Source organism: Triticum urartu, chromosome 4A (assembly GCF_056163025.1).
Source record: "Triticum urartu cultivar PI428250 chromosome 4A, HENAU_Tu73, whole genome shotgun sequence".
Classification (NCBI taxonomy): domain Eukaryota; kingdom Viridiplantae; phylum Streptophyta; class Magnoliopsida; order Poales; family Poaceae; genus Triticum; species Triticum urartu.
In genome coordinates this window covers 472636156-472661269 of record NC_141876.1, presented here as the reverse complement: position 1 = coordinate 472661269, position 25114 = coordinate 472636156, and positions in this window count along the sequence as shown.

The window sequence follows — 25114 nt, the reverse complement described above, 5'->3', positions numbered from 1 at the left end:
GTTAAGCAGACAGTTAAGCCAGACAGTTAAGACGGACAGTTAAGCCAGATAGTTAAGCCAGACAGTTAAGCCAGATGGTAAGTGAGATTGTAGGTTAACAGTTAAGAAGCCCGAAACGTTAAAGAAAGCCCATGGAGAGAAAAACAGAATAGTTAAGTCTTAAGTCCGAGTTGGACTCTACATGTAACCCGCCCCTTCAACATATATAAGGAGGGGCGGGGCACCCCAAGAGGGACAGGGTGAATAATCATTAAGTCTAGACACAAATAGGAGAGCCAGAGATACGACGACTCCCTGATGATGATAATGAGACTTAGCCACAAACAACATGTAGGGCTATTACCGGATGATGTTTCCCGGGGCCCGAAGCTGTCTAAATTCTTGTCTTGTATGTTGCCTCTCTTGTCCCGATCAACCCCTTTCAAGCTATCACATAGATTCGTTGGCCTCACGACTAAGTCCTCACACTAGGACATCTGTCGTGACGTTTCCACGATAGTTGGCACCCACCGTGGGGCTCGCGCACGGTGGTGTTGAGTTCTTGGAGGGATCTCTCTCTCTCTCAGGGATCAAGAAGTTTATAATTTTTTGGATGAAGACTAGTTGGTTGCAAGTCAAGCTGTTGTCATAACCCGGATTGGCTCTTGAGATTTTCTTTTTCTTTCGTCACGCTACCTCGGCTCCAAGTTAACCCAGGGAAAATTCATCGCCGGACAGCTGATGTAACTTCAGCAGCCTTTATCTTCGCAAGTCGTTTCTACTGGCCATGGTCAAGATTGACAAAGGCAATTTTTTGTGGGTCCAAGAGTTTTTCGGATTCGCCTCCTAATCAAACTACGACCTGGACGCCTCCGATTCCGCCGTTCTCCACCTCGGTTTCGGCCGCGGGTCTCCGTGGCTGGCGAGTCTCCGTTGTTGTTTTCCTCGCAAGTATCTCTCCGCCGAGCTGTTAAGACGCCTCTACTAAACCGGTCTGCGCTAAGCCAGACTCCAAGCCGCCATCATGGGCTGCCTCTGCTGCTTGTTTCCTACCATACATGATGCCTAGTTATCACGCAGCAGCAATCAAGATCTATATGTCAACACATCACCTCAATAGCAAGTTTCAAGTCAAGTGGTCAGGGCGTACGTACAAACTATGGAAAACTCGCCTGGAAATCCCACGACCCGAAAAGCTGGCCACGACCTAGTGGTGGTGGATCAACCAAGATAACAACGACTCGTGGATGGCCTGGTTCCACCTCTGCCTCCAACCCATCTCTGGGACTACTTTAAAGCCGCGGTGGTCGCGCCTCAAGTCAGTTCACCCGATCTCACTTCGCGGTACTGCTCTGAGTCGCCGTCTCCTGCCGAGGCCACGCCTCCGCCTGGTCTTCAATCGCGCAACGCCCATAGCTCTGACCACCTGCTGCCTCAAGCCGCCTCCGCCGACATGCGTTGAGCCGCCGTTGCCACGACCCACCAGACTCCATCATTACTGATTGTGAGGCCTTGCTGCAATCCACCGTACTGGCCTCTTACCTCTGTGCCGGTTTCTGCCTCTGCCTCATCCTTCTGCTGCGAGATGGCCTTGCGCCACGGGCACCTCCAGAGCCACCATGGCTCCGTGTGGCTCCGCCCAGCGTTTTCTCTGCCGCGGCTGCCTCCGAAGGACAACTCTGCCTCTTCCCCGTCTGAGCCGCCATGGCCGCACTCTGTTTTTATATATAGCTAAGCCGAACCTGAATCCTTCACCCTGACGGTCTCAGCTGCTCGGCTCTGTTGAGTCACGGCCTCGTCACCAGCTTTGCTTCAATTCGCTGATGCCTCATCACCCCAGAGCGGTCCACTGCCTCTATCGTGGATGCAACCTGGCCCTGAACCATCATCAACACGCCCCGGCGCAGAACCGCCGTTGGAGAGCCGCCGTTGCCATCGCTGGTGCGGCTTCGAAGCTGCTGCCTCTTACAAACTTGACAAGATGCCGCCTGCGTCGGGATGAGCCGCCCTCGCCGCGACCCCGTACTGCCTCAGTAGCGGGAGAGTCGCCGAGGCCATGACCCGCCGACGGCCTCGCTAAAACGCCGCTGTGCTTCTGAGCCGCCAAAGCTCCTCTGCTATGGTGTGTTTTTCTCGCCTCTATTGCGAGTCAATCCGTTTGCCCCTGCCGCAGAACCACCTTCGCCATGCCGCTGTGAACCGCCCGAGCATCACGACCTGTGAATCGCCACAAGCCACACCGCTACAAGCTGCTGGCGTTTTTCTACCTTGAGTCGGTCGTCCGCGGGCCGCTGCGGACTACCCTCGCCAGTCGTATTCACTCTAAGCCGTCCCCAACTCTGCTGCAACCCGGCATGGTTGCGGTCCGCCTCACCTCCACCTGAGCGCGGCCCCGCAACCCATAAGCCACCGCCGGCTTCCAATCACCATCCGACTCTGCCACGAGCGCCCTTGCCGGCTCCACCTTCCCCTGCGGCCGGCCCGCCTTCGGCCGTCTACGACCCGGTCCGGCTCCCGCTGCACGAGGCCACACCCGCGTGCTTTCGCTCCGACTTACACAGTGCCGCCCCGTTCTGCATCATCCGTCCGCGGCCCGACTCTTGCGTCGCCCCGGCCAGCTTGCCGCCCCGCCGCTGCGAGTCGCCTCGGCATGGACCTCCACGGCCATTGTCGTGCCTTGAATCGCCCCCGCCTCAGAGTTGCTCCATTGACCCGCCTCGCTGATGCAGCACGGCTGCCGTCGAACCGACTATGTCCTGGGCCGGGCTCTGAGTCGCCCCGGCGGCCTGCCTCGGCCACGAGCCTCTCTGTTGCCGTGGCCTCGTCTGCGCCGACAGGCCGCCTCCGCTACCACTAGGTCGATGCCGCGGGTTCATTGGGAGCCACCAAAGTGCCTCTACCTCCAACATGATTACTTCTGGGAGCACACTAAGCAAAAGATCAGCAATGCTTTTCATCAACTATTCACATGGCTACAGTACTAGAGGACAAATACTGGAGCAACAAGCTAGTACAACTGAGATGTGCTATATCCATTTGAGCCTTACCACCAGAATTCATCATCCGTATTTGCTTTGACATCCAGTTTTGGCGACTTCATAGTTGTATTATCATCGCAACCTGCTACTCACGGGCACAATCAACGGAGATGCCTACAGCCTGCTAGGTAGAACTGTGACCAGCGATGGTGATTTGGCAAGGATGTGACCCGTGAATAGTTTGCCTGGAAAAAAAGAGTAGGTGTGATCGGATACATGATTCTTTAGCGTGCACACACCAATTCTTGCGAGCATCTCCTACTGGCCTGTGGTTGACTTTAATTCCGCTGCAATTGTCATCACCCTGCGGTTGATAATTTCTGGCAAGACATATCAGGTGATATCCATCGAAGTATATTTTCTTGAAACTTATCGTTTCTATCAAAAAAACAATTACTTTGGTTTATATATTTTGATATGCAGGACAAATTGTCTACTACAAAGGTGACCTTCATGTCACAGAGTTTGTTGAATAACTCATACCAGGAGTATACAACGAGTATTACAAGGATCATGAACTTCCCACCTTGCCTCCAGCTTCAGACATACTCCAGCATTCCGCTGTTCAACTATATGCTGGTTCATATCACGGTCAAATATGGAGAGTCTCAAGCCAACTCCTCGAGTAGTCTTAAGACTCGGGGACTACAATGACATGACTCGGGAACTCCGGGTCATTGGAGGGAATGATAACCCGGTTCCGGAGGACACCGCCATATTGATGAAAATTTAAAGGCCGTCAGAAAATTGTCAGTTCAAAATTAAGATTCTGGTTTAAAATCCGGTTCAAGAGACATCTCTCTCCCGCAAAGCTTTGAAGCTCTCAAATCCGGTTCAAACATCTGGCTCAAGGTAAATCTGTCTCTTACAAAGCTTTTAAGCTCTCAAATCTGGTTCAAACATTCGGCTTGAGGATAATCTGTATCCTACAAAGTTTTGAAGCTTTCAAATCCGGTTTAAAGTTTCAGTTCAAAAAGAATTAATCTCTCGCAAGATTCGAGTTCTTAGAAAAATTAAAGGTTGCCAAAGAGAACTTGCCGCCATGATGCGCAGTTCAAACATGGGTATCCTGCCTTACGGCTTATCTTATTATGGTCACTTGGGGGCTTCCTACTCATCGAGCATAGCTGCCGGTTCCCTCTTGATCGGCGCGATGCCAAACTCACTAGGGGGCTTCTTGATCGTATTCGAATCATAGCTTAACCCCTTTTGGGTCCGACTTGGATCGTATTTGAATCAGGGTCGTTAAAAACCTCTCAAGGTCATTTGGGGGCTTCCTGCACAAACATAGGTCGTATTCAAATCAAAGAGAACATAGCTGTCGGCACCCTCTTGATCGGCGCAACGCCAAAGCCACTGGGGGCTACATGATCGTATTCGAATCCTAGCTTAACCCCTTTGGTCCGGTTTACTGATCGTATTCGAATCAGAAGCCTCAAATTCTTCTTTCTTTTTTGCTTAAGTTTTTTGAAAACAGACTTTTGGGTTTGTCTTGAGACTTTTTGTTCATATCTGAAGCATATATATGTGGTTTCGATTAACCTGGCTTGACTTTGGATGATAAGTCGCCATATATGACAATCATAAAACATTTTGAAGTTCTGGCTTCTAAAGATTGGATTATCATCCTTACTGCACAGGTATCCTAAACCAGCAGTACGATTCAATATCACAGGAACCGGTTTTTCAAACCAGATTATATTATTCAAATCTTTAATAGCCAACATGGCTGGATTTTTATTATGGTTATCAATAACCAATATTATGATTGAGGTTTTCAAAGTCGCTTCAGCACAATGGATATTATTTTATCAATGGATATAATTTATTCTACAATGGAAGGATTAGTCCCGAGTCGCTGCAGGCTTACGACCCGGCACTTGGGGGCTACATTATTCAAATTGAGATTACATCGAATATGCAAGTCCCATGTCACTGCCAGCATGCACCATGGCACTTGGGGGCTAATGTAAAGTCATTTTTTGATCAACTTATTGAAGACCCGACTCATCCCATTGTAATGAGCCGGCCCTTGGAGGCTACCAATTGCTCCTGTCAAAAATTCAAGGTACACAAGCCTCACTTCATTATATTGAAAGATCCACTACTCAGTTGGTAGAGTACAAGGCTCTTAATCTTATGGACGTGGGTTCAAGCCCCATGGTGGAGATTACTTCATATGATGTTATTATCAATGAATTATATACAAAGTCCCAGCTCAATATTATCTTACTGAGCCGGCCCTTGGGGGCTACACATTGTTGTTCAAGTCTATATGATCATATTTATAAAGTCCCTGCTCATTATTGCATAATGACCCGACCCTTGGGGGCTACACTGGTTGAAGTTTTTATGAGTATAAGGCAATTACAAGTCCCAGGTTGCTGCAAGCATGACAACCCGACACTTGGGAGCTACGTATATGGAGTATTCAGTCCTTACTAGTGACTGAGAAGAACAACATGGATTTCTTCAAAGTGGCAATATTTATGTTGAAGCAAGTCTTAAGTCCCCACTTTGTTTCTGCTCAAGACTTGGGGGCTATAGGTAACATGGATATAAGGAAGAAAAATCTTCAAATTCTCAGTTTTGAGTAAACCAGATTGATCGGGTGTCTGCAACAATTATAACTCGGCATTATCTATTTATAACCCGAGAAGTTTTTCATCTTTAAGCCGGTTGAAGGTCACATGAGTATTTCAAAGACCAATATTTTTAAGCATTGGGAGCTGAGTCAAATGAATTATTCTTCACAGTCTTTCTCTGTGAGAAACCAACGTCGGCAAATTGATTATGAAATTGACTTATTGACCCGGATTTTTGAAGAAGGAAATAACAAGGAGTTAAGGATGATCAGGTGGCGGCTTACAAAGATATTTAACCCGGAGTATAGTCTATCAAAATTGTTCTTGTGTTTGTTTTACATGATCAGTTTAACATGGATGAATCCAAATTAAACTAGGGGCTAATGTCGGGGATATACCCCGCGGTATGACCCGGCTGAAGATATGACCCGGCTAGGAGTTGATGTTTTCATTGGTGACCCGACAGACACAGTCATGTAACCCGGCAGACACAGTCATATGAGCCAGATAGTTAAGCAGACAGTTAAGCCGGACAGTTAAGCCAGATGGTAAGTGAGATTGTAGGTTAACAGTTAAGAAGCCCGAAACGTTAAAGAAAGCCCATGGAGAGAAAAACAGAATAGTTAAGTCTTAAGTCCGAGTTGGACTCTACATGTAACCCGCCCCTTCAACATATATAAGGAGGGGCGGGGCACCCCAAGAGGGACAGGTTGAATAATCATTAAGTCTAGACACAAATAGGAGAGCCGGAGATACGGTGACTCCCTGATGATGATAATGAGACTTAGCCACAAACAGCATGTATGGCTATTACCGGATGATGTTTCCCGGGGCCCGAAGCTTTCTAAATTCTTGTCTTGTATGTTGCCTCTCTCGTCCTGATCAACCCCTTTCAAGCTATCACATAGATGCGTTGGCCTCACGACTAAGTCCTCACACTAGGACATCTGTCGTGACGTTTCCACGACACTATCTGTGTCGGGTTATCAAGACCATATATTTCTTCAATAGGTGGTAAATTCTTAACATCTTCAGCTTTAATACCTTTTTCTTTCATAGATTTATTTGCCTCTTGCATATCTTCAGGACTGAGAAATAGAATGCCCCTTTTCTTCGGAGTTGGCTTAGGAGTTGGTTCAAGAAGTGTCCAATTATTTTCATTAGTCAACATATTATTCAATAGAAATTCAGCTTGATCAACAGTTCTTCCCTGAAAACACAACCAACACAACTATCCAGGTAATCTCTGGAAGCATCGGTTAGTCCATTATAAAAGATATCAAGTATTTCATTTTTCTTAAGAGGATGATCAGGAAAAGCATTAAGTAATCGGAGAAGCCTCCCCCAAGCTTGTGGGAGACTCTCTTCTTCAATTTGCACAAAATTATATATTTCCCTTAAGGCAGCTTGTTTCTTATGAGCGGGGAAATATTTAGCAGAGAAGTAATAAATCATATCTTGGGGACTACGCACACAACCAGGATCAAGAGAATTAAACCATGTTTTAGCATCACCCTTTAATGAGAACGAAAATAACTTAAGGATATAATAATAGCGAGTTTTCTCATCATTGGTGAATAGGGTGGCTATATCATTTAATTTAGTAAGATGTGCCACAACAGTTTCAGATTCATATCCATAAAAAGGATCATATTCAACCAAAGTAATTATCTCAGGATCGACAAAGAAATCATAATCCTTATCAATAATAAAGATAGGTGAAGTAGCAAAAGCAGGGTCATATTTCATTCTAGCATTCAAAGACTTTTCTTTAAGCTTAGCTAATAATTTCTTAAGATCAGATCTATCATTGCAAGCTAAGAAGTCTCTAGCAGATTCTTCATCCATAACATAACCATCAGGCACAACAGGCAATTCATATCAAGGGGGAGAATCTCCATCATCACTTTCATCAATATTACCAGTTTCAATAATTTCATTCTCTCTAGCCCTAGCAAGTTGTTCATCAAGAAATTCACCTAGTGGCACAGTATTATCAAGCATAGAAGTAGTTTCTGTCACAGCCCTAGCGTTTGATTGCAATTAGTTTCATAAGCATTCATGTCATCATGTTCAATTTAATAAATTTGAAATGGGTATTGATAAACCCTAGCACAAATGCAATTCAAATAGGTTCAACCAAATTTTTTTCAATGACCTCAAAATATCCTTTTAAAAATGTTCATGATTTATGGAAAAAGGTGAAAACCTCTACCAGAGATGATGCATATTTTTCCAGGACATTTTGGTCATTGAATTAAATCATTATGGTATTTGAGTTGGAGTTTAAAAGTTACCATTAAATATTGGTTGCTCCAAATATTCTGAAATTTATTGTGTGGTTTGAAAATAATTCAAATATTCCTCACAAAAATTTACAGAATTAACCAAAGTGTTTTGGTTGGTATTTTATTTGCAAACATAAAGCAGAAAAATAGAAAAACAGAATAAAATTAGAAAGGACAGAGAGAGAGAAGCCCAGCCACTTACCTGGAGCTGGCCCAGTTGGCCCAGCCCACCAACCCCTGCCAGTCGTCTCCTAGCTTCCGCCAGGAGGACGACGACGTGTCAACGCGCGCGCAACCGAGCTCCACCTCCTGCTTCCACCTCCTGCTCCCCCTTCGCCCTGTCCTCGCGACGCCATGGAGATGCCAGAGACCCCTGTCCTCTCTCTCCCTCGCCCGCAACCTCTTCCCTCCCCTCTGCTCTCTCTCCCATGGCCGACCGAACGAGCCGGAGTGCACCGACGCCGTTCGCCGTGGCCGCAGCCACTCCCTCGCTCCCTCTCCGCGTCCCCGAGCTCCGCCACGACCCCGTGGAGCAACACACCCGACGCACGTGACTGGAAGAGGCCCCAGTTAACCAGAGCGTCGTCGTCTTCACCTCCGGTGCCCGGAGATCGACTCCGTCGATTCGACTTGTTCAGAGAGTCCCCAAGTCCGCTGATCTGCTCTGCGTGTCCACTGTGAGCCACCGTGTTGATTTCCCCTTCTCCCCTGTCCTCCAGTGCCCTCTAGCTCCCTTGCCGCAAGAGCCGAAGCTCGGCTCCGCCATTGCCGCAGCACGCGTGCTCCCCGTGCTCCGTTCGCTGCCGTCGTGCAACGGGCGCGCCCTAGAGCACCCCTGGCGCTGCCGTGCAGCACAGGCAGCTCGGCAGCGAGCCCTGGCGCAGCACCCACACACCACCGAGCTCCGCCGCCGCATATGCTCGCCTCCACCACCGCTACACGCCGTCCCCGGCATCCCCATGACCACCACTGGATGCGTCGCACCACAGGCTCTCCAACGCACCTAACCGCGCGACCAGCCGTGGCCAGAAACGGCCGGCCGGCAATCGTCGCCGCGTCGGGTCATCGCCAGCGTAACCACGCCGACGTGGCACGGCCATTAGGGGCTAATCCTACTGATTAGCCGCCCTTCAGCCACTGACAGTGGGCCCCGTACCGGGTCAAATCCCAGTCAACACGGGATTAACTCCCAGTTAGCAGTGAGTCAATGACATGTGGGACCCGGTCGTCAGGTTTGACCTGGTCAGCCACAGTTGACCTGCTGACGCAGTGCTGACGCAGTAATGCCATTTTCTGGATTTATTCTTATTTAGAAAATTCCAGAAAATGTCTAAAACTTCTAAAAATCATAGAAATTCAACCGTAACTCCAAATGAAATAATTTATATATGAAAAATTATCAGAAAAATTCAAGGAATCCATTTGTACCATTTTCATGCATGTTTGAGCAAGTTAACCTCACTGTTTAGGATGAAACATGATTAGGGCAAATTTCATAATAGGTTTGGAGTTGGAATTTGATATAGTTTTGAATTCCACTTCAATTAAAATGACTTTCTGTTGCATTAGCCCAAATCACAACATATTGCCATGTCATGATCATGCATCATATTGTTGCATTGCATTGATTGTATTCTTCCTTGTTTGCCGATAATTGCCCCCTCTCAGTAGACGTTGTTTCCGATGACGTGATCGATGACACCGATGAAGAGCTATACTATCTTCAGAAGTGCCAGGCAAGCAAAAACCCCTTGTTCATTCTGATACAATCCTACTCTCTCGCTCATGCTCTCTTTTACTGCATTAGGACAACAACGTTACAACTGTTACATGCTGCGGTAGCTGAACCCCTTTCCTCTGCATGACCTGTCATTGCCACAGTAAATAGATGAAACCCACTAGCATGAGTAGGAGTTGTTTGAGCCCTGATGTGCCTACTCATTCATGTTTGTTTGTCATGCCTGCTACTGCTTAGAGTTGAGTCAGGTCTAATTCATCGGGGATGAATTGGAATGTGGTGAACATGTCCTACTGTTGAGAGCTAAGTGTGTGAACACGAGTTGGTAAAGGTAGTGGTGAGAGGCCATGTAGGAGTACATGGTGGGTTGTCTCATTGCAGCTGTCCTCAGGAACTGAGTTCTGTGTTTGTGATCCATGAACAGTTACTACCACACATTGGGTTCCGGTAACTCGGACCCTCTCGGCTTATTAATCAACTAGATCTCTGTCCAGGAGTTGCAATTAGTTTCTGGTGTTTGTAGGTAGTGTTAGTAGTCTACCAAGTGGCACCCGGTACAGGTGGGCTTGGGACAGACTAGGCACAGTGGCACGGTGTACCAAGTGGCACCCAGATGGTGGGCTTGGGAACCCTGCACACATTGTTTGGGGCCATGAGCGACACCCCGGCCGGATCTCCTTGTGGATGGAACCCGAATAGGCGATAAACCTGGACTAGAGACTTGTTGGTTAGTCAGGTCGTGGCCAACTCCCTCGCCCGGCTTCCGCTTGAAGGTTGCCGAGGTACATGACGTGTACAGGGCAATAAGTGGCGAGAGCGTGTGTGAAGAAGTACACCCCTGCAGGGTAATCATTATCTATTCGAATAGCCGGATTCCTCGGATATGGAAACTTGGACCCCTTGCATAGTTCATAGACAAGTGGAAGTGGATACTCTAAAACTCGCAAGATAAGCGTGAGTGCTATGGATGGCGTTCTCACAGGGAGACGGGAGCGGATCCATAGTGGTGTATTGGTATGGTGAATTTGTGGACTCGTGTGCGCCACCTCAAAAGAGTTACTTGCAGTCGTAGTTCAGGTTAGCCACTGAGTCAAAGCTGGCTTGCTGTAGTTAAACTCCACCACCCCCTTTGTTGATACCGATGCATATGTAGTTAGTTCTGATGTGAGTCTTGCTGGGTACATTTGTACTCACGTTTGCTTAATTTATGTTTTGCAGAGAGACTCCAGTCTTGCTAGTAGTTCCGCGTGGACTTCAACGTTTAGCTTGTTACCTCAGCTACGATCTTGTACCCTTGGGAGGGTCTTGTAGATAGTCAGGTTTCTGAGCCTTCTTCATTTGTAGTTGTCTGTACTCAGACAAGTTAAGCTTCCGCATGTGTTTGTTGCTTGTATGCTCTGTATGTTGGGTCATGAGACCCATGTTTGTAATATCTCGCTCCTCGGAGCCTAATGAATAAATACTTTAAGTCGTAGAGTTATGTTGTGATGCCATGTTGTATTTGCACATATCGAGCATATTGTGTGTATGATTGAAATGCTTGGTATGTGTGGGATCCGACAACCTAGTGGTTTATCCTTGGTAGCCTCTCTTATGGGGAAATGTAGTCTTGTGTTTCCATGAGCCATAGTAGTCCGCTACAGCCCGGTTCACCGGAGTCCTGCTAGCCCAGCACTACTACTCAGGACACTTGACTGGCCGGCATGTGTTTCACTTCGTTCCTATGTCTGTCCCTTCGGGGAAATGTCACGCGGTGACATCCGGAGTCCTGTTAGCCCAGTGCTACAGCCCGGATTCACACGCTGCTGACCGACATGCTCGAAGTTGATTCATGTATGCCTGTCCCCATGAGTTAGTGCCGCTTTGGGTTCACGACTAGCCATGTCGGCCCGGGTTCTCTATCATATGGATGCTAGCGACACTATCATATACGTGAGCCAAAAGGCGCAAACGGTCCCGGGGCATGGTAAGGCGACACCCGTGGGAATACCGTGCGTGAGGCCGCAAAGTGATATGAGGTGTTACCAGCTAGACCGATGTGACTTGGAATCGGGGTCCTGACAGTTTCATCATAAGTATCATGCAAAGCAGAAGTGGCATCATCAATAACATGCAACATATCAGAATGAATAGCAGGTGTAGGTCTCGCAAGTTTACTCAAAACAGAAGGTGAATCAAGTGCAGAGCTGGATGGCAGTTCCTTGATGTCTACTACACAACCTTCTTCTTGTAGACGTTGTTGGGCCTCCAAGTGCAGAGGTTTGTAGGATAGTAGCAAATTTCCCTCAAGTGGATGACCTAAGGTTTATCAATCCGTAGGAGGCATAGGATGAAGATGGTCTCTCTCAAGCAACCCTGCAAACAAATAACAAAGAGTCTCTTGTGTCCCCAACACACCCAATACAATGGTAAATTGTATAGGTGCAATAGTTCGGCGAAGAGATGGTGATACAAGTGGTATATGGATAGTAGATAATGGTTTTTGTAATCTGAAAATATAAAAACAGCAAGGTAAAGAATGATAAAAGTGAGCGTAAACGGTATTGCAATGCGTTGAAACAAGGCCTAGGGTTCATACTTTCACTAGTGCAAGTTCCCTCAACAATAATAACATAATTGGATCATATAACTATCCCTCAACATGCAACAAAGAGTCACTCCAAAGTCACTGATAGCGGAGAACAAACGAAGAGATTATGGTAGGGTACGAAACCACCTCAAAGTTATTCTTTCCAATCAATCCGTTGGGCTATTCCTATAAGTGTCACAAACAACACTAGAGTTCGTACTAGAATAACACCTTAAGACACAAATCAACCAAAACCCTAATGTCACCTAGATACTCCAATGTCACCTCAAGTATCCGTGGGTATGATTATACGATATGCATCACACAATCTCAGATTCATCTATTCAACCAACACATAGAACCTCAAAGAGTGCCCCAAAGTTTCTACCGGAGAATCACGACGAAAACGTGTGCCAACCCCTATGCATAGGTTCATGGGCGGAACCCGCAAGTTGATCACCAAAACATACATCAACTGAATCACGTGGTATCCCATTGTCACCACAGATACGCACGGCAAGACATACATCAAGTGTTCTCAAATCTTTAAAGACTCAATCCGATAAGATAACTTCAAAGGGAAAACTCAATCCATTACAAGAGAGTAGAGGGGGAGAAGAAACATAAGATCCAACTATAATAGCAAAGCTCGCGATACATCAAGATCATGCCAAATCAAGAACACGAGAGAGAGAGAGAGAGATCAAACACATAGCTACTGGTACATACCCTCAGCCCCAAGGGTGGACTACTCCCTCCTCGTCATGGAGAGCACTGGGATGATGAAGATGGCCCCCGGAGAGGGATTGCCCCCTCCGGCAGGGTGCCGGAACGGGTCTAGATTGGTTTTCGGTGGCTACGGAGGCTTCTGGCGGCGGAACTCCTGATCTAGTGTGCTCCCCGATCGTTTTAGGGTATATGGATATATATAGGCGGAAGAAGTACGTCAGGGGAGCCACGAGGGGCCCACGAGGGTGGAGGGCGCGCCCAGGGGGGTGGGCGTGTCCCCCTGCCTCGTGGCTTCCTCGTTGCTTCGCTTACGTGGACTCCAAGTCTCCTGGGTTGCTTTCCTTCCAAAAATAAGTTCCGTGAAGTTTCAGGTCAATTGGACTCCGTTTGATTTTCCTTTTCTGTGATACTCTAAAACAAGGGAAAAACAGAAACTGGCATTGGGCTCTAGGTTAATAGGTTAGTCCCAAAAATCATATAAAATAGCATATAAATGCATATAAAACACCCAAGGTTGATAATATAATAGCATGAACAATCAAAAAATATAGATATGTTGGAGACGTATCAGCATCCCCAAGCTTAATTCCTGCTCGTCCTCGAGTAGGTAAATGATAAAAATAGAATTTTTCATGTGGAATGCTACCTAACATATTCATCATGTATTTCTCTTTATTATAGCAAGAATATTCAGATCCATAAGATTCAAGACAAAAGTTTAATATTGACATGAAAATAATAATACTTCAAGCATACTAACTAAGCAATCATGTCTTCTCAAAATAACATGGCCAAAGAAAGTTCATCCCTACAAAATCATATAGTTTAGTCATGGTCCATTTTTGTCACACAAGAATGCTCTCATCATGCACAACCCCGATGACAAGCCAAGCAATTGTTTCATACTTTAGTAATCTCAAACCTATAAACTTTCACGCAATATATGAGCGCGAGCCATGGACATAGCACTATGGGTGGGATAGAATATAATGAGGGGGTTATGTGGAGAAGACAAAAAGGAGAAAGTCTCACATCAACAAGGCTAATCAATGAGCCATGGACATGCCCATCGATTGATGTTAATGCAAGGAGTAGAGATTGCCATGCAATGGATGCACTAGAGCTATAAATGTATGAAAGCTCAACAAAAGAAACTAAGTGGGTGTGCATCCAACTTGCTTGCTCACGAAGACCTAGGGCACTTGAGGAGGCCCATTGTTGGACTATGAAAGCCAAGTTCTATAATGAAAAATTCCCACTAGTATATGAAAGTGACAAAACAAGAGACTCTCTATCATGAGGATTATGGTGCTACTTTGAAGCACAAGTGTGGCAAAGGATAGTAGCATTGTCCCTTCTCTCTTTTTCTCTCATTTTTTGGCCTTCTCTTTTTTATGGCCTTTCTCTTTTTTGGGGGGCCTTCTCCTTTTTTTATGGCCTTTCTCTTTTTTTGTTCCTCACTTGGGACAATGCTCTAGAAAATGATGATCATCACACTTCTATTTATTTACAACTCAATGATTACAACTCGATACTAGAACAAGATATGACTCTATATGAATTCCTCCGGCGGTGTACCGGGATTGCGATGAATCAAGTGTGACATGTATGAAAAATTATGAACGGTGGCTTTGCCACAAATACGATGTCAACTACATGATCATGCAAAGCAATATGACAATGATGAATGTGTCATGATAAACGGAATGGTGGAAAGTTGCATGGCAATATATCTCGGAATGGCTATGGAAATGCCATAATAGGTAGGTATGGTGGCTGTTTTGAGGAAGATATAAGGAGGTTTATGTGTGAAAGAGCGTATCATATCATGGGGTTTGGATGCACTGGTGAAGTTTGCACAAACTCTCAATGTGAGAAAGGGCAATGCACGGTACCGAAGAGGCTAGCAATGATGGAAGAGTGAGAGTGCGTATAATCCATGGACTCAACATTAGTCATAAAGAACTCACATACTTATTGCAAAAATCTACAAGTCATCAAAAACCTCGGCACTACGCGCATGCTCCTAGGGGGATAGATTGGTAGGAAAAGACCATAGCTCGTCCCCGGCCGCCACTCATAAGGAAGACAATCAAATAACACCTCATGTTTCAAATTTGTTACACAACGTTTACCATATGTGCATGCTACGAGACTTGCAAACTTCAACACAAGTATTCCTCAAATTCACAACTACTCAACTAGCACGACTTCGATATGATTACCTCCATATCTCAAAACAATCAGCAAGTATCAAACTTCTCATAGTATTCAATGCACTCTATATGAAAGTTTTTATTATATCCCTCTTGGATGCCCATCATATTAGGACCAGTTTCATAACCAAAGCAAACTACCATGCTGTTCTAAAGACTCTCAAAATAATATAAGTGAAGCATGAGAGATCAATTATTTCTATAAAATAAAACTACCACCATGCTCTAAGAAGATATAAGTGAAGCACTCGAGAAAACGACAAACTACTCCGAAAAATATAAGTGAAGCTCAATGAGTAGTCAAATAATTATGCAACTATGTGAAGACTCTCTAACATTTAAGAATTTCATATCTTGATATTTTATTCAAACAGCAAGGAAAACTAAATAAAATGAAGATCCAAGCAAAACACATATCATGTGGTGAATAAAAATATAGCTGCAAGTAAAGTTACTGATGAACGAAGACGAAGGAGGGGATGCCTTCCAGGGCATCCCCAAGATTAGGCTCTTGGTTGTCCTTGAATATTACCTTGGGGTGCCTTGGGAATCCCCAAGCTTAGGATCTTGCCACTCCTTATTCCATAGTCCATCAAATCTTTACCCAAAACTTGAAAACTTCACAACACAAAACTTAACAGAAAACTCGTAAGCTCCGTTAGCGAAAGAAAACAAAACACCACTTCAAGGTACTGTAATGAACTCATTCTTAATTTATATTGGTCTTAAACCTACTGTATTCCAACTTCTCTATGGTTTATAAACTCTTTTACTAGCCATAGATTCATTAAAATAAGCAAACAACACACGAAAAACAGGATCTGTGAAAAACAGAACAGTCTGTGGTAATCTGGATCAAACGTATACTTATGGAACTCATAAAATTCTAAAATAAATTTCTGGACCTGAGGAATTTATATATTAATAATCTTAAAAAATAATTAACTAAATAGCACTCTCGAAATAAAAATGGCAGCAATCCTCGTGAGCGCTAAAGTTTCTGTTTTTTACAGCATGATCATAAAGACTTCACCCAAGTCTTCCCAACGGTTCTACTTGGCACAAACACTAATTAAAAGCACAAAACCACATCTAAACAGAGGCTATATGAATTATTTATTACTAAACAGGAGAAAAAAGCAAGGAACAAAAATAAAATTGGGTTGCCTCCCAACAAGCGCTATCGTTTAACGCCCCTAGCTAGGCATGATGATTTCAACGATGCTCACATAAAGGATAAGAATTGAAATATAAAGAGAGCATCATGAAGAATATGAATAGCACATTTAAGTCTAACCCACTTCCTATGCATAGGGATTTTGTGAGAAAACAACTTATGGGAACAATAATCAACTAGCATAGGAAGGCAAAACAAGCATAACTTCAAAACTTTAAGCACATAGAGAGGAAACTTGATATTATTGCAATTCCTACAAGCATATATTCCTCCCTCATAATAATTTTCAGTAGCATCATGAATGGATTCAACAATATAACCAGCACATAAAGCATTCTTTTCATGATCTACAAGCATAGAAAATTCACTACTCTCCACATAAGCAAAATTCTTCTCATTCGGAATAGTGGGAGTATCATAAGAAACTCGAATACTATAAATTGTTTCCACATTAAAAGAGTAATGTTCAGAAAAGGGGTAACCATAATCATGACAAGTTTTATAAATATAATCACTACTTTTTATAGCATAAGTATCATCACAATGATCATCATAGGTAGGGGGGCATGCTACAATCATTATAAATTTGCATATCAAAACTTGGAAGAATAAAAATATCATCTTCATTAAATGTAGCATCCCCAAGCTTGGGACAAACATTAATTGCAGAAAATATATTCTCAAAAACACCATCTTCATCAAACATAGCATCCCCAAGCTTGGGCCTTTTTATATCATAAGCATAATCACTCTCATCATTAATAGTGCAGATAGCACCAATAGTATAGCAATTATCATATTCTTCTAAGCAAGTGCCAAAAATATTTTCAAGATCATAGGGAGTGTCATTATATTCCCAATCATAATCATCACAACAAGCAATAGGCATAACGAGATCATCATCAAGTGCATCATCTTCATTTTCATGAGGCACAACAATAATAGGAGCAACATTATTTGGGAGGGATACCTTTTTACCTCTCTTCCTTTTTCTTTTCTTCTTCTTCTTCACCACATAATGTGTGGGTTCAATCCTCTGTTTGGAGCTCCTTATTAATGAAATTGGTTGAATAGAAGGCTCCTCCTCGTTACCTGATTCATCATAAGAAATAATATAGGGATATTGGGAAGTCTCTTCCCTTTCATTAGTATTCTCTTCATCTTCTATTTGTTTTCTTTTCTTTATGTAATTGGCAATATAAGGATTTTCAATGCAATTCACCACGCAATACATATAAATTTCCTCTAGATCAAAATGAAGAACTCTATCAAGGGCAAATTCTGGAATATCCTTAGTTATACGTTTCATTTCTTCATAACTCAAGAGCAAACTAAGTTCATTATGATGTGCAAGGGAAATCAAGTCATCACAATTTTTGGACACGATACGATCATGAAACAATTTGCATTGGGTACTGAAATGCTCATGTTCATTGCAAACTTCACAAGTATGGCCAAGAAAATTTAAATTTTCAGCACAATCATCTAGCCTTTCTTGCAACAATTTAGTTTCTAAGTACTTATGCCTCTTGCAATATCTATCTTCCCTATTTGTTGTGTACTTACAAACCCAATGTACTCCACAAAAATTGGCATGTTTATAGGAGACATTTTCATCATGACTAGTGCAATCATCATTAGTGCTATGGATATTCAAGGAGTTCATACTAACAACATTGCAATCATGCTCATCATTCAAAGATTTAGTGTCAAACATTTTAATGCATTCTTCTTCTAGCATTTGAGCACAATTTTCCTTTCCATCATACTCACGAAAGATATTAAAAAGATGAAGCGTATGAGGCAAACTTAATTCCATATTTTTTGTAATTTTCTTTTATAAACTAAACTAGTGATAAAACAAGAAACTAAAAAACTCGATTGCAAGATCTAAAGATATACCTTCAAGCACTCACCTCCCCGGCAACGGCGCCAGAAAAGAGCTTGATGTCTACTACACAACCTTCTTCTTGTAGACGTTGTTGGGCCTCCAAGTGCAGAGGTTTGTATGATAGTAGCAAATTTCCCTCAAGTGGATGACCTAAGGTTTATCAATCGTAGGAGGCATAGGATGAAGATGGTCGCTCTCAAGCAACCTTGCAACCAAATAACAAAGAGTCTCTTGTGTCCCCAACACACCCAATACAATGGTAAATTGTATAGGTGCACTAGTTCGGCGAAGAGATGGTGATACAAGTGGTATATGGATAGTAGATAATGGTTTTTGTAATATGAAAATATAAAACAGCAAGGTAATGAATGATAAAAGTGAGTGTAAACGGTATTGCAATGCGTTGAAACAAGGCCTAGGGTTCATACTTTCACTAGTGCAAGTTCCCTCAACAATAATAAAATAATTGGATCATATAACTATCCCTCAACATGCAACAAAGAGTCTCTCCAAAGTCACTGATAGCGGAGAACAAACGAAGAGATTATTGTAGGGTACGAAACCACCTCAAAGTTATTCTTTCCAATCCATCCGTTGGGATATTCCTATAAGTGTCACAAACAGCCCTAGAGTTTGTACTAGAATAACACCTTATGACACAAATCAACCAAAACCCTAGTGTCACCTAGATACTCCAATGTCACCTCAAGTATCCGTGGGTATGATTATACGATATGCATCACACAATCTCAGATTCATCTATTCAACCAACACATAGAACCTCAAAGAGTGCCCCAAAGTTTCTACCGGAGAATCACGACAAAAACGTGTGCCAACCCCTATGCATAGGTTCATGGGCGGAACCCGCAAGTTGATCACCAAAACATACATCAACTGAATCACGTGGTATCCCATTGTCACCACAGATACGCACGGCAAGACATACATCAAGTGTTCTCAAATCTTTAAAGACTCAATCCGATAAGATAACTTCAAAGGGAAAACTCAATCCATTACAAGAGAGTAGAGGGGGAGAAGAAACATAAGATCCAACTATAATAGCAAAGCTCGCGATACATCAAGATCATGCCAAATCAAGAACACGAGAGAGAGAGAGAGAGATCAAACACATAGCTACTGGTACATACCCTCAGCCCCAAGGGTGGACTACTCCCTCCTCGTCATGGAGAGCACTGGGATGATGAAGATGGCCCCCGGAGAGGGATTGCCCCCTCCGGCAGGGTGCCGGAACGGGTCTAGATTGGTTTTCGGTGGCTACGGAGGCTTCTGGCGGCGGAACTCCTGATCTAGTGTGCTCCCCGATCGTTTTAGGGTATATGGATATATATAGGCGGAAGAAGTACGTCAGGGGAGCCACGAGGGGCCCACGAGGGTGGAGGGCGTGCCCAGGGGGTGGGCGCGCCCCCTGCCTCGTGGCTTCCTCGGTGCTTCCCTTACATGGACTCCAAGTCTCCCAGGTTGCTTTCCTTCCAAAAATAAGTTCCATGAAGTTTCAGGTCAATTGGACTCCGTTTGATTTTCCTTTTCTGCGATACTCTAAAACAAGGAAAAAACAGAAACTGGCACTAGGCTCTAGGTTAATAGGTTAGTCCCAAAAATCATATAAAATAGCATATAAATGCATATAAAACATCCAAGGTTGATAATATAATAGCATGGAGCAATGAAAAATTATAGATACGTTGGAGACGTATCATTCCTTACCTCTCCTCGTAGTTGAGGGAAAATTCTTGGTTCTTTGATCTTTCAAGTTCTTCATAGTGATAAGCAGATATAAATCCCAAGTGACTCAAAGAATAGAGCTATGCTCCGCGGCAACGGCGCCAGAAAATAGTCTTGATAACCCACAAGTATAGGGGATCGCAACAGTTTTCGAGGGTAGAGTATTCAACCCAAATTTATTGATTCGACACAAGGGGAGCCAAAGAATATTCTCAAGTATTAGAAGCTGAGTTGTCAATTCAACCACACCTGGAAACTTAATATCTGCAGTAAGGTATTTAGTAGCAAAGTAATATGATAGTAGTGGTAACGGTAGCAAAAGTAATATTTTTGGGTTTTGTAGTGATTGTAATAGTAGCAACGGAAACGTAAATAAGCGAAGAACAATATATGAAAAGCTCATAGGCATTGGATTGGTGATGGATAATTATGTCGGATGCGATCGATCATGTAACCATTATAACATAGGGTGACACAGAACTAGCTCCAGTTCATCAATGTAATGTAGGCATGTATTCTGAATATAGTCATACGTGCCTATGGAAAAGAACTTGCATGACATCTTTTGTCCTACCCTCCCGTGGCAGCGGTGTCCTATTGGAAACTAAGGGATATTAAGGCCTCCTTTTAATAGAGTACCGGACCAAAGAATTAACACATAGTGAATACATGAACTCCTCAAACTACGGTCATCACCGGTAATGGTCCCGATTATTGTCACTTCGGGGTTAACGGATCATAACACATAATATGTGACTATAGACTTGCAAAATAGGATCAAGAACTCACATATATTCATGAAAACATAATAGGTTCAAATCTGAAATCATGGCACTCGGGCCCTAGTGACAAGCATTAAGCATAGCAAAGTCATAGCAACGTCAATCTCAGAACATAGTGGATACTAGGGATCAAACCCTAACAAAACTAACTCGATTACATGATAAATCTCATCCAACCCATCACCGTTCAGCAAACCTACAATGGAATTACTCACGCACGGCAGTGAGCATCAAGAAATTGGTGATGGAGGAAGGTTGATGATGATGATGGTGACGGATTCCCCTCTCTGGAGCCCCGAACGGACTCCAGATCAGCCCTCTCGAGATAGTTTAGGGCTTGGCGGCAGCTTCGTATCGTAAAACATGAGCGCCCCCACCCTCGTGGATAGGGTGTGGGCCCCCTGACGTGGATTCTTCTTCCAGTATTTTTTATATATTCCAAATATAATCTCCGTTGATTTTCAGGTCATTCCGAGAACTTTTATTTCTGCACAAAAATAACACCATGGTAATTCTGCTGAAAACAGCGTCAGTCCGTGTTAGTTCCTTTCAAATCATACAAGTTAGAGTCCAAAACAAGGGCAAAAGTGCTTGGGAAAGTAGATACGACTGAGACGTATCAAAGTGCAACAAAGTATTTTTGGGTTTTTGGATTAATAGATCTGAAAATAAAAGCAAATAAAAGTAGATCGCAAAGGCAGATAATATGAGAAAGAGACATGTCGTGGATTTGTCACGGCAGATGTCCTAGTGTAAGGACTTAGTCGCGAGGCCAACACATCTATGTGGTAGCTTGAGAGGGGTTGAGCGGGACGAGAGACGCGATGTTTTACCCAGGTTCGGCCCCTCACGGTGGAGGTAAAAGCCTACATCCTGCTTCATTGATATTGATGATGATGATCATGGTTACAAGTGTGCTCTATCTCGAGAGCTATTGTCTAAACCTAACTTGTCCAACTTGTGGAACTTGTGAATCTTGTCCCCTTTTGGGGAGCCCTGCCCCTCCATATATATGTTGAAGGGGCGGGTTACATGTGGATTCCTATTAGGATTAGGACTAGTCTATCTTAATACAAACCGGATACAAGTCCGGGTCTTGACTCCTTGTAAGGAAAATATTCCTCACACCTTTTCTCTTAAACCGGCCCACCATTAGCATAAACCGGCCTTCTGGGCCTTGGGCCTTGTCATCCGTCTGCCCCGCCCGCCGGGTTACCAGTGAGTCATAATGTTCAGGCGGGTTGCTTGTAAACCGCCAAGTTAGGGTGGGTCGCCGGTGAATCGCCAAGCCTCAGCTGGGTCTCAAGTAAACCGCCAAGTCCGGCCGGGTTATACTTCCGGCCGGTTTACGCTGCGGGGTATATCCCCGACATTAGCCCCCAGTTTAGCTTGGATTTATCCATGGTAAACTAATCCTGTAAACAAACACAAGAACAACTTTGAAAAGTTGTACTCCGGGTTAAAAATTCTTGTAAATGGGCACCTGATCATCCTTAAATCCTTGTTATTTCCTCCTTCTAGAAAATCCAAGACAATAGACCAGCTTCATAATCAATTTGCTTGCAGAAGATATTTTGTAAATAAAGAATCCATTCGAATCGGCCTTCAATGCTCTGATTTGACAAAAATATTGGTCTTCAAATATTCAACTGATATTCAGCCGGCTTGAAGATGTAGAACTTGCCGGTTTATGATTACCACCATTGTTGGGTTATAAAAACTGATAATTTCGGGTCATGATTGTTGCCAACGCTGGTTCATGATTGTTGCCAACGCCGATTCATGATTATTGATGACGCCGGGTTGTAGCCACAGGGTCATAATGATTGGTGACGCCGGGTCAATCCGGTTTGCTCAAACAAATAATTTGAAAATATTTCTTCGATAATAATATAATACCTGTAGCCCCCAAGTCTTGAGCAGAACAAAATGATGGATTAAGACTTGCTTCAATATAAATACTTCCAATTTTGAAGAAATCCATGTTGTTCATCCCAGTCACTAGTAAAAACTGAATACTCCATATTATGTAGCCCCCAAGTACCGGGTTGTCATGCTTGCAGCAACCTGGGACTTGTAATTGCTTATAAAAACTTCAATTAGTGTATCCCCCCAGGGCCGGGTCATTATGCAATAATGAGCAGGGACTTTGTAAATATAATCATGTAGACTTGAGCAGTGATGTGTAGCCCCCAAGGGTCGGCTTAGTAAGATAATACTGAACCGGGACTTGATATATACTTCAATGAAAATAACATCTTATAATGTAGCTTCCATCGTAGGGCTTGAACCCACGTTCACAAGGTTAAGAGCTTTGTGCTTTACCAACTGAGCAATGGATCCTTCAATATTATGGACGAAAACTTCTGTACCTTGAATTGTTGACATGAGCAATTGGTAGCCCCCAAGGGCCGGCTCATTATATGATGAGTTGGGTAATAAGACTAGTAAAAATGACTTTGCATTAGCCCCCAAGTGTCATGGTGCATGCTTGCAGCGACATGAGACTTGCATGTAATCTCAATTTGAATAATGTAGCCCCCAAGTGTCGGGTTGTAAGCCTGCAGTGACTCGGGACTATTCCTTCCATTGTAGAATAAATCATATCCTTTGATAAAATAATAGCCATTGCGCTAAAGCGACTTTGAAAACTCAATAATACCGGTTATTAATAACCATAAAAATCCAGCCATGTTGGCTATTCAAGATAATATATCCAGTATGAAAACCTTATTCATTCAATATCATAATGAAAATTCAGCCAAGTTTGGCTATTTGAATAATATAACCCAATGATTTATAAGCGCATGATTCCAATGGCGCAATCCAAATATATATACTGGCGACTTATAGTCCAAAGCCAGGCCGGTTTAACAAACCTGTTTCTACATACAACAAGTTTAAAGTGTCCTGGCGGTTTACCGCCGGACGGGTCATAATGCCCAACATATAACCCGGGTTTATAACCAAGGCTGCACTTAAGAATAATCAAATATGAAATATATCATACCTGTGACATTGAATCACATTGTTGGTTTTACCAACTTTTTGTAGTAAAGGTGATAACCCCAATCTTGAGTACTGATAACTCCTTCCATATTGTGCCGGTTTATGATAAAACCGTACCGGGTTGTGATAAACACCGGTTTATCCATATTCAATTCTGGCGACTTATAGTCGAAACCAGACCGGGCTGATAGTCTCCGGATTATGATTTGATAGTGTACTGACAACTTGCTCCACTTTTGGAATTCATGTATGCATAATCCTTTATGTTCCGGCGTATGAAAACTAAAAAGCATCCTCGTTGGCTGACCAACTGATTGTATGGTAGAGGTAAAAACATCAATCCGGAGTGCTGATAACTCCTGGCCCTCTTACCGGTTCATGTAGAAATCATATTGAGCTAAAAAGCCGTTGATTTGTTCGTATAAGGTTGGTGACATCTAGTCAAGACCATTCCAGAGCAATGCGCTACCAGTTTAGAATCTGATCATGTACTAACAACGAAGCGCTGAAAGTCATGCCGGTTTATAATGAACACCGGTTTGTCAGAAAAATGTTTATAAATCCCTTATCATGAAAACAGTAAAAACAACAGAAATATGCAAGGCTTTTCATGGGCTGCCAGGCCCTAAATCGAGGCTTTTCATGGGCTGCCAGGCCGCTGAGTTAAACCATTTTGCAAAGCCTTCTTTAAGATGGACCTCAATCTTTAACCAATCACCGATTTAACTTTAACAAGTTCAGGGTCCATGGGATTGACTTGTGAAACATTCGATGGGTCATACCAGGTTTACCTGGACGGAACTTAAAGAGGCAGGATAACCCGGGGTTTTAGGTGTATACACCAGGCTTCCAAGCCATGGCTTGATAGCCCATTACAAGTGTAGATTCTAAGTTCATTTCGATAGCAAAGAATCCCCAAGTAACGTTTTGAGCTGTGCTTAGTGGGTGCCTATGTTTGAGTTATTGTTTTACAACACTCTCTTTGGCCCCGGATTGATTTGGCTTTGAGCCGATCAAGAGGTGTGACTATGGTTCGGATACGACCAAGCCCCCAAGTGATGATGTGGCATTACACCGATCAAGAGGTGTAGCTATGGTTCGGATACGACCAAGCCCCCAAGTGATGATGTGGCATTGCACCGATCAAGAGGTGTAGCTATGGTTCGGATACAACCAAGCCCCCAAGTGATCAATAATATGATAAGCCAATAAGGCAGGATACCCATGTTTGAACCGCGCATCATGGCAGCAGATCCTCTTCGGCCACCTTTAACTTTTTGCAAGAGATAAATTCTTCTTGAACCGGGATTTTGAACCGGATATTGAGAGCTTCAAAGCTTTGTGGGAGATATCTTTCCCTTGAACTGGAT